The sequence below is a fragment of the Arachis stenosperma genome, chromosome 4 (assembly GCF_014773155.1).
Source record: "Arachis stenosperma cultivar V10309 chromosome 4, arast.V10309.gnm1.PFL2, whole genome shotgun sequence".
Classification (NCBI taxonomy): domain Eukaryota; kingdom Viridiplantae; phylum Streptophyta; class Magnoliopsida; order Fabales; family Fabaceae; genus Arachis; species Arachis stenosperma.
The window spans coordinates 138662164-138673851 of NC_080380.1; the positions used below are offsets into that span (position 1 = coordinate 138662164).

Consider the following 11688-nt stretch of genomic DNA (forward strand, 5'->3'; position numbering starts at 1 on the left):
GAGAGGAAGTCTCTCCAGTTCCTAACAGAATTCACAACAGAAAATGCATAGTAAGCTAAACTAACTATAGCCTAATTATTTATAGGCAGTGAGAAAAAGAGTCTAACTAATCTATCAGCCAGCTAGACCATGCTAACAACTCCTAAAACTAGCACTTAACGGCCACTTACCTCTCCTTTTGTAACACAGCCCAACCTTTTAGTAGATGGCGTCTCTCTATCGGAAACACTTACGTTGTTCCCCTTTAGTTGGTCAAGTAGTATTACACTGGCGATTGTGATGTTTTTCTTAACATTCTGTGTTGGGTGCTCAGGTGAGGTTCTTGCTCAGATCCGGTAGGGAATACGACCAGACATCAAGTGATTCAGATCAATTATCCCCCAGATTTTTAGGATATTTTCTTTTTCGTTCCAGTGAGAGGAAGCAGTTATTGGATAAAAGGTTTGTGTGCATTTCAATAAGTTAGTGAATTGTTTTTACTGTCGCACCTCTGTTAAGAATATTTTAGAAAACCATGCTAGTTACCTGATGTCCGGGAAAGAGCTCTCCAAGCTTGTTGCATTTGTAAAAGGAACTCAGTTTGATTTAGTGGTAACATGATCTTGCATTTCTAAAAGGCATTCAGCTTCAGATGGAAACGTTACAGAGCCGGTTGGATGCAGACTTTCTCCTTGCTCACATGTGCTCTGTAAAGTTCAAAGAATTGATAGTTGTCCTTGCTAGTTGTTACCCTATTAAGACGTTCTGAGGTATTGCATACATGCATATAGCATTTCTTCACTCCCATTGTGCTTTTTCTTTTGTAAAGGGAGCCATTTAGACATGGTTTTGGCATCTTTTCCCATTTTAGCAAAGGTTCACTTTGTTGGCAAGTGCATTCTTCTGATGAGATTTTATAGGTGCTTTTCGACTTGTTCCCACATGATTTTCGGCTATGGAAAGCATACAGCACCACGCTGCAGGTATATCTGATTTAGATTACTGTTGGAAATTATAGTATGCCATTATGTTCACTCAATAATAATCAATATAGCATATGTTATCTGTGGTTTACAGTCGCATCTAAAATTTGTTGAATATCAAGATTTACTTGAAGACCTTGAACATAAACTATCATCAATTTCAAATAGGGAAGAATAATGGAATCGAATCTCTACATTTCACATATGGAATGGGTTGGTTCCCTGTTGAAGTAAATTGCTGAGTGGGTTTCATCGTTCCCCACATGATTGTCCAACAAATCATGCACCCCAATTAAAGACCAGGCATCATTTGCCTTGGAATCACTTGATTGTGAGGACTGGAAAATGTCGTGTCCGTGCTGGTTTACCATGATCTTGTTTACGAATCATATTGGTGGTTGTACATTGAATCTGGAGTAGTGCGTGTAGATAGAGGTTAGAAGTATTTGTAGGGAGGCTTGTGCATGTTTGAGGATTTCATTATTCTTTTTAACTTTTTTATACACATCTTGTAATATGTCTTTTATTGTAAAAGCATGAGCAGATCCATCTCTATGTATATATTAGTTATGCTTCTGAATTTTGATAGCTCAACATTCATAGTGGAATTTATTGATTCTGCAACTTGTACTTTTCTCCCTTGTGTGAGAGTACCATGGAATTTTTTCTGCTTTCATGTTTGGTACTTTTCCCCTGTAAGCTACCATGATGTTAGAATTAGCCGAATCCATTTTGAATTGGAAAGGCTTTCTCATTTACAGTGTTATTTCATGTGAATTAATCACTTTGCTTAGAGAAGGTGACTCATGTTGAAATGAGTATGATTTTCTCATTCATTACCGAGTATATACACGGCACTTACCGCATAACTGATTTCTAGAATAACAGACTTATAATTAAATTGCCATCATTAATTATCTTCTAAGATCCTTTCACGACCTGTCAATAAACAATAGCTCAAATGGCATAGTTTTTTCATACTCAATTAAGAAGTTGCGAGTTCGAGTTTCCATAAAAAAAAAAATCCTTTCACGACTTTGGAGTCATTAGTTTTTACTTTTTAGTGAATAAAGAAAGAACCGGAAGTGTAAAATAAATCATGTCTTGGTAAGAAAAAATAAAGCGGTCTATACTCTAAATCTGTTGTCCAACCAAATTAATTTCCACGCGCTCTCTGTTGGCAGTGATGAAGGCACTTCCTATACGAAATTTGGCAGAAACTCACCTGCAGTCGACTGCAGGTGAAGTTGCTTCTGGATGGCTGACACATGTTAATATATGGTTTAAAAAAATTGGTTTGAATTGGACCAAGCAGTTACTTTTATTCTCTTCTTCTTCGTTTCGCTCGTTCTCTTTCAATCTCTTTTTCAGAACTAATATGAAACTTTCAATTAGGTATGTTCCTTTTATTTATATTTCTTAATCAAATTTATTATTTCAAATGTATTTCTTAATTTATGTTTTATTCATTCCTCTGTGAATGATAAAAATTATTTAATAAATACGTACATATTTATGTCATCACACCATTTTGATGTTCAAGATCATAAATCCCAAGATAATTCATGGCAATTTCATGTGATGGAAGACATTATGGTATAATGTAGACTAGTTGATAGCATGAGCATTGTTGAAATTTTGGCATGATCTCTTTTATATTTGTTATATGTCTCTTTAGTTGGTGATGTTATAGTTTATTGTGATGATATGATAGTAGTTTAATTGTATGAGTTAGGTCCTTTTTATTTGGTTGAATTTTTTCTATGGCTATCCTATTCTTGATGGCAATGTCAAAATAAATATTTTCATTAGTTGTTCTTTTTTTTTTCTATTTTTGAATCAATTTTATTTTGAAAAATTTATTAAAAATTTTTGTTGTAGACAAAATTAATAATATTATGTTCAATTATTTAAGGAGACCAAATTAATATTTTGATTAGATATTTTTGTTTTATTGAAAATAAATTCTAATTTCATTAAAAAATAAATTCTAGTTGATAAGTAAAAACACAAAAACGTGCATGACAATGAAATCATAATTTTTAGACAAGTAAATTATAGTCTTATTATCTTAAAAAAATAATTTATTTATAGAATAATATTGAAAAATCAACAATAATTTGCATGAAAATAGTTTATTTGTAAAATAAAAGTTAATTGATTGATTACCATAAATTTTAATTTAACTATAAATTTACAATTGAACATATTTTTACAGCTTAATTTAAAATCTGTTTACAGCTTAATTTAAAAGCAACTGAAAATGTAAGTTATGGGAAACAAAACAAAACTCATCAAGAAAATAGAAACAGAGACACAAAAAAGGACAGATGATATCATTTATGTCATTCCTATAAAAAAATCGTGAATTTTGTTTCCTTTTCAGAATACTAAATTTTACTTTTTCAAATAATTTGTATACATATACTTGACAAAAATTAAATAAAAAAAGTTTCAGATAAATTTAAAAAAAAAATAGTTAATATGAATGAAGAAAAATAACATATCAAATTCATCTGTTAGGAATTTAGGAATAACACGCAGAAAGAATTTAAATTATTTTAAAAATAATTATTTGATCTATTTAAACCGATTTTTTTAAATAAACCATTTTTATAAAATAAATCGATTTTTTTTAAACCATACAGTAACACGTATCAACGATCCAGAAGCAACTTCAGTCGACTGCAGGTGAATTTCCACCATCCTTTGCTCTTCAGTTTTCACAACTTTGAATTGTGGAAACAAGAAAAAAAAACAAACTTTTTGGTATATTCGGTATTATATTAAGTCAATTTTATAGTGTTTTTAATTTGGTGTTTAATTTATTTTTATGATAAATTTTAAATATTTTAATTTCCTTATTTTTAAATTAAATATTAATTATTTAATTTTTTAAACAATTAAAAAATAATTTTTAAATACTATAACAAACACCGTTATATTATGTGATAGGTATGTGATGATTGTAGTTTATTCTTTACATTATTAGAAATGAGATTGAGTCAATTTAATTTAATTCTAAAAATTTATAAGATAAAAAATGTCTTATATTTATAAATTATTTAGAGACTTTATTCACAAAGTTATGAGATTTATAATGCAATTTTTTTATGTCTAGCAATAATAATCTTTATAATGCTTCCTGTCTCCTTCATTTTTCCCACAGAGCAGCGTCCACCTCACTTTCCTTTCTCTCTTGCATACGACTTTTTTAAGTGATCTCGTTAACTCTCTGAATCAGTCTTCAACCAAACACAACTCTTGGATCTTCTGTGCACATAGAATTCAATTCTTGAAGCTTCTAACAGATGGCATCCAGGTCCTCTTCTGCTTCAATTCCACCACCACCAAGAGCATGCACCTATCACGTGTTCTTGAGTTTTAGGGGTGAAGACATTCGCCGACGATTCACTAGCCATCTCTATGATGCCCTCAACAGAAAGGGAATCACAACCTACAGAGATGATAACAATCTTCGCAAGGGTAATGTTATTTCAGATGAACTCCTCAAAGCAATTGAAGAGTCTATGTTTGCAGTCATAGTTCTGTCACCAAACTACGCTTCATCCACATGGTGCTTGGATGAGCTCTGCAAGATCCTTGATTGCAAGAACAAGCTGGGTTTACAAATGGTGACAGTGTTCTACGGTGTGGAACCTTCTGTTGTGAGGCACCAAATAGGAACCTTTCAGAAAGCTTTCAAGAAGTACGAAAAGAGACAAGACCGTGAGAAGGTTCAAAGATGGAGGGAAGCGTTAAAACAAGTTGCTGATTATTCTGGATGGAGCTCCAAAAATCAGTAAGCTAACTAATCATTAACTTACGCTTGTTATTACTACAATTTATCTGCTATACACCGTTCAAACTTTTAAATTCATAATCTAATCAAAACTAAAAATAATTTGTACTATTAGATTGGGATTATATCTCATTTTTAACAAATTGTATAGACTAAATTTTAGATCTACCTTTTATTATTAGATTATAATAATAAAATAGTATTATTATAGATTAGTTAACCTGTGTCATAATTTAAAGTTATCAAATATGTTAAGTATACGTAAAAAAAATTTTATTTGTATGAAATATATATTGAAATATAGTATTTTTGTGAAGTAATATATCTATTTAATTTATTCACAAATATATAAATTGTGTTTCATTTTTTTTGTACACATAATGTTTTTGTAAATTTATTATAAGAAGTTTTTAAAATTTTGTGTGTTTTTCATAAAACTTTCTTAATTAATAACTCAATTTTATTAGATATACATAAAATATTACCCATCAAATTAGTAATTAGTATAAAATATATGTTAATATATATATATATATATATATATATATATATATATATATATATATATATATATAGAAAAAACTGATTTAGTAGCTAATTTTTTATATTCAAATAATATTTTTGTAGAAATTTTAATAATATGTCTTTACCAAATATGTTAGTTAAACTTTTATTATTGCTATTATTATTTTATTAATATAATTAATTTATTATCTGTTTTAGTTTATTCATATATAATTACTATACTCAATTAACATCTTAATATGAAATTTATTTATTTTATTAACTTAAGTTATTTTATTTTCTAATACTAAAAGTTTAAATATTTTTTATACCTAATAGACCGCAATATTTATAACATATTATTAGACACCTAGTTAGTATTCTTAAAATGCCATTTGTTAGAAAAAATATTTAAAAAAGAAAATTAGTAGTGTGGACTGTGGAGTTCAGTGTGGTATAATTTGTTTTTTAATTCTTTTTTTTTTTAACTTCTCAATGATAGTATACTATAAAAATTTACAAGAATATAACGATAAGAAGAATTACTCTTCTTCTTTCACAATGAATATAAAGTTTTTTCAAAAAAAAAAATATAATAGAAAATAATTATAGAGCATTTATCTCTTTTATATTTCGATGAACAAAAATTGATACAGATAGAATAAGTCAATCGGCAAAATGGTTCGTCAAATTTCACTAGCTAATCAAATTAGTCTCTTCGAAATGAACTATAAGAAGTGGTTAGGTGTGGATCCTTCTTGTTGTTGATAGCAATGCCGGAAATGACAATGAAATAAACATTAGTGTTATTTAGAGTTGGGTAGCTTGCTTTATGGTTTACACTGTTTTTTTTGTTATTTTTTCGCTCCGCTTGATGTGTTGAGTTTCTTTCTTTTAAAAAAAAAAATTGAAGTCGTTGTGTTCTAAGTTCTAATCTAACTATCAGAACGTCATCCTCTCATTCATACTTCCTCTTGATTCAAATTTTGTAAGAATAAGAAGTGGGAGGAGAAGAGCGTAGAGGGGTAACTTTGTAACTTTACAATTAGATTATAAGATTATTAGATAATTTGGATATGCTAATTAATCACTTATTAATTAACAATTGTTTGAAGACAAAATCTATAGGTCAAGTACTAATATAATTCATATTAGGTATTAGGGAGACTACTTTAATAGAGTACCGGTTTGATCAAGATCAAATTCATCCGAAATGGAAAAGTGGAAAAGTTTGGCAGAACTAAAAAAAAAAAATTAAAATTTAATCAATGTCAAATTAAAATAATAGAAAAATTTAAAGAATTATTTTAATTATTTGATCTAAATAACACATTAATTTTACATGTGATAAATTGAAAGACTACCCGTAGCTTACACAACAAATTGAAATGTCAGTCAACTAACTGAAAGATCGTCCTTTATAAACCCTTTTGACTTGATGCTAATGCAGCAATGCTCCACTTCATACCTAATGCAGTATAGAGTCATTTTGTGTGTATGTATTACTTCTAATCTAAGTAATTGTATTGGTGTGATCTGTACGTGATCCACAGTTTTCTAGTTCGTGGGGAAAAAAAGAGACTTTTTTTTTTTTATTAAATTGCCTTGTTCTCTTTTGTATAGTTTTTCTTTCTCCAATAATTTTTTAATTTATTTTAATAAAATTAGTTGTTTTGCTTTATTTTTCTTTTGTCTTGCTAGACTTACAAAGAAATTATTTTTCCCTGAATAGAGATGAGGCAATACTTGTGGAAAAAATTGCTCAACATATCCATGAAATATTGATTCCGAAGTTGCCCCCTTCAATGAAGAATCTTGTAGGAATTGATTCAAGAGTCGAAGGAGTGATTAATCTCATAGGTCTTGGGTTGAATGATGTTCGCTATATGGTTATATGGGGAATGGGAGGCATAGGTAAAACGACTATTGCTAGAGCTGTCTTTGAAACCATTCGAAGTAGCTTTGAAGTTAGTTGCTTTCTTGCCGATGTAAGGGAGCATTGTGAGAAAAAAAGATACTGTCCACATTCAAAAGCAGCTGCTTGATCAAATGAATATAAGTTCAGGTGCTGTTTATAACAAGTATGACGGGAGGACAATAATTCAAAACTCTTTATGTCTCAAAAAGGTACTTCTTGTTCTTGATGATGTAAATCATGAAAAACAATTAGAAGATTTGGCTGGGGAAAAAGATTGGTTTGGTCCTGGAAGCAGAATAATAATTACAACTAGAGACACAGAGGTGCTAAAGGGACAAGAGGTGCATGAAACTTATAAGGTTGAAGGGTTAGTGGAAAGTGAAGCCTTTAACCTCTTTTGTCTGAAAGCCTTTAAACAGGAGGAGCCTACAGAAGGGTTTTTGGATTTGTCTGACAAAGTGGTCAAGTACAGTGGTGGTCTTCCGTTGGCACTTAAAGTATTGGGTTCCTATCTTAATGGTAGACCTATTGTGGTATGGCATAGTGCTATTGAAAAAATAAAGAAGTCTTCACATTCTGAAATTATTGATGTATTAAAAGTAAGCTATGATGGTTTAGATTCAATGGAAAAGAATATTTTTCTGGATATTGCTTGTTTCTTTAAAGGACGTGGGAAAGATTATGTAACAAAGATATTGAAAGGATGTGGTCATGATGCTGGAATTGGTATTGATATTTTGATTAATAGATCATTGGTCACAATAGAGCAGGATAAGTACGGGGAGGATACTCTGAGAATGCATGATCTGGTTGAAGAAATGGGCAAACTTATTGTAAATCAAGAATCTCCAGATGATGCTAGTAAGCGAAGCAGGTTGTGGTGTTATGAGGATGTTGATTTTGTACTTACTCAAAAGAAGGTATGCGTCGTTTTTTCTCAACTATAGTATGCATAGAATTAAAATAAGAATTTGACAATGTATTTAAAATTTTATCTAAGTAACTAAAAACTTATTTTTGCTTTTATGGTTATCTCAATCAGTATAGTTTTTTCCTTGTTTTTTTTTTAATTGTTTATTTATTTATGTGTATTTGTAGGAAACTGAAGCAACTCATAGCATCGTACGTAAAGTGTATTGGCAGACAAAACAGGGTCGGAGAGAGCATAGGGAGATTGTAGAGAATTGGAGAGATTTATCTTTCTCAAACATATGCCAGCTAAAACTTCTCATTTTAGATGGCGTGAATGCTCCCATTCTCTGTGATATTCCTTGTACATTAAAGGTTTTGCACTGGGAAGGTTGTCCAATGGAAACTCTACCCTTTACAGATCAATGCTATGAACTTGTTGAAATTGATTTATCTCATGGCAGAATTGTAGAGTTATGGGATGGAAAGAAGGTAGACCTTTTCATCAATAGTTCTATCGAATTTTATTACAATAGCATTTCCAGCAAAAATAGTAACCATGTGATATTTCTTTTGTGTTTTCAGGTTCTGAAAAAGTTAGAACACTTGAATCTGTACTGCTGTAAGAAGCTGAAGCAAACGCCAGATCTTTCTGGGGCTCCCAATCTTAAAACACTTAATCTTCAAGGATGTGAGGAGCTGAATTATATTAATCCATCTCTTGCATACCACAAGAGGCTTGTTGAATTGAATTTAGAGGGATGTGGTAGACTTGAAACACTTGGAGATAAATTGGAGATGAGTTCACTCGAGAAACTAGATCTATACTCCTGCAGTAGTCTGAGAAGACTGCCAGAATTTGGGAAATGCATGAAACAGTTATCGATTCTTAGTCTGGCATTTACGGGTATAGAAGAGCTACCCCCAACGCTTGGAAAGTTGGCTGGCGTGTCTGAGTTGGAATTAACTGGGTGTCACAAGCTTACTAGTCTTCCCATCCCACTTGGATGTTTCGTTGGCCTAAAGAAGTTGAAGTTGAGAAGATTCGTGGAGCTTAGTTGTATTCCATACACCACTCATGGGTTAGAGTCCCTCGATGTTTGGGATGATTATGACAGCCCAAATGTTGTTGGATTTTTGTGTTCTCTCTCTCGCCTGACCTCTTTGAGTAGCCTAAAATTACATGGAGGGTTTAGCAGATCTAGAGAAGTGCCGACCCTTTACTATGATCTTGGCCACTTAACGTGGTTGACGGATTTGGATTTAGTGTACAATGGTTTTTTAAGAGTTCCAATATGTATCCATGCACTTCCCAGACTTACAGGTCTGGAGCTATATTATTGCTATAATTTGGAGGTTTTGCCAGAGCTTCCATCAAGTCTAAGAGAATTACAGGCACTCGAATGTAAATCACTGGTTGCATCCAATGTAAATGATTCTATATCAAAAGCGTGTTGTGGCTTTGCAGAATCAGCTAGCCAAGATCGTGAAGACCTCTTGCAAATGTGGATCAGTGGGAAGGAAATGCCAGCATGGTTTGAGGATCAGGAAGAAGATAACGGAATATCACTCTCATTCCCCCATAATTGCCCTTCAACTGAAACCATCGCACTTGCTCTCTGTTTCCTATTACAAGGTGTCATGTACTTGCCGGAACAGCCATCGGTGATCTGCAATGGTAAAGAATTCATCAACAAGAGTGTATTTCAAGTGGTTTTGCGTCTCGATTCTGAGAATTTGTGCATTGTCTGCGTGAATGGTTACTATTTTAGTAACATGTTATGCCAAGACAATCGCTTCCAACTGCAATTTCCCAGTGATTATCGTGGAATCCGAGTACAAAGATCTGGAGCACGTTGGGTGTGCAAGCAAGACATTCAACATTTCAAGCAGTTTGGCATCTCGCAGAAGCTCTGACCCACCTGAACTCTTACCTCTCTTCCCTTTGCATTCCCACAGCACTTGGTTCTCATAGCTCATGACACAGCTTTCTCAATATATTACTTGTATGATTGCAAAATTTAGATCTCTTCAGCTAAATGGTTCCCCACATTCGAAGCTTTTGACAGAGCTCGTTGCATCCATCCAACTGCCATGTGAACCCCAGAAAGGAATGTAAATCTTGGGCACAATCAGAACAAGCAAAGGGAATATATGTATTTGGGGCTGATATTGGTTGTTCTTTAGGGAGTGTCACAAACGCAGACAGGTTCTTGTGCTTATGACATTTGGGCATTTGTTTTTGATGGAGAATTATATCTACTGAAGCTCCCCTTTCACTTTTCATGTTGCTTCATTTAGCCCTCAAAATCAGGAAATCGATTCTATTTTTTATGGATCTATCTCGCTTGGCTTCAGTTAGTTGAAATTATTCAAGCCCAAGATCAATTCAGTTTATATAAATATGGGCATTTGAAGTTTGTTATTTAGTTTGTAATTTTTTTTCTTTCAACTTTTGTAAAATATATGTTGGGTTGTGATAGAGGAGAATTTGTGTTATGTGATTACTGGGTTCTGATAGAGGAGAATTTGTAAAAAATATGTTGGTTGTTCATTAGAACTTTGATTACTCATGTTTGATGAACAGCTAATTTTTAATCACACATTCTTTAAAGTTCTTACTTGATAAGCCTTTAATATGCTGTCTCTTTCCTTAAAAGGATGTGTAAATCCATCATATTCCACTGAAAAATGACTGTATAACTTGATAGCATTTTGATCCATCATCTTATCCTCAAATGTGAGTAATCATTTTGACCCTTTGGTTTTCAATCCATCCTAGTCAGGATGGTTTATAGCATCCTGTCACTGAAACTAATAACATAAGATTAGTGGGATCCATGAGTCGATAAATATATTCTGTTTATACTTTATAGTTAGATTCTGTTAGGATTCAAGTGGTAAAAAATCTCCCGTCAATCAAGAATTGAGTATTTAATAAAAGGATCCATAAACTTGTTGCCCTAAGGTTTTGGAACAAGATACGCATGTTATCTAATTTGCTGCTTGTTAATTAATCCATGAATCCACGTAGCGGCTTAGTTTGTCCATATACTTAAAAGGCTATTCAATGACGTAAGTAGGAAAACATTTACCCCGGATTATCATGGCAGTATGTATGCATATAGCATACGTAGTTACTTATGAACAATAATGGGTGATTGATTTCTGTTACCTGTTCAGTGCGGATACAGATTCACCCAGCATTGCTGAATATCAAGCTTTATTGGAATAGAAAGTAGTACTTTCATCTATTGTAAATGTCGACGATGAATGAAAGGAAGTGTGACACATTACTTTCCAATGCTTGATAGGACTTCACCCTGGTCCACATGAATACACTTGTGCTATGAGGACTTTTCCTCTGTATTTGATTATGCACATTGCACACAACAGAAACTCGTTTAGGTGGTGATGGCAGGTGCATATGTATGTTAGAAGATTCATTATTCTTTTTTTTTTTTTCGTTTTTAAATTCACATTTTGTTTAACAGCTCAAACAGTTCCATCTATACACATTCATTGTGCTGGAAGCAACAAAGTGAGATCTGTTCCTGTTTTTTGTTTATTACCTTTTCTTTATACACTGCAAT

At 32.2% G+C, this 11688-nt stretch overlaps 1 pseudogene; it reads left to right on the forward strand.

Moving 5' to 3' along the window:
• Window positions 1-4142: 4142 nt before the first annotated feature.
• LOC130977087 (disease resistance protein Roq1-like) lies at window positions 4143-10693 on the forward strand (annotated as a pseudogene).
• The last annotated feature ends 995 nt before the right edge of the window (window positions 10694-11688 follow it).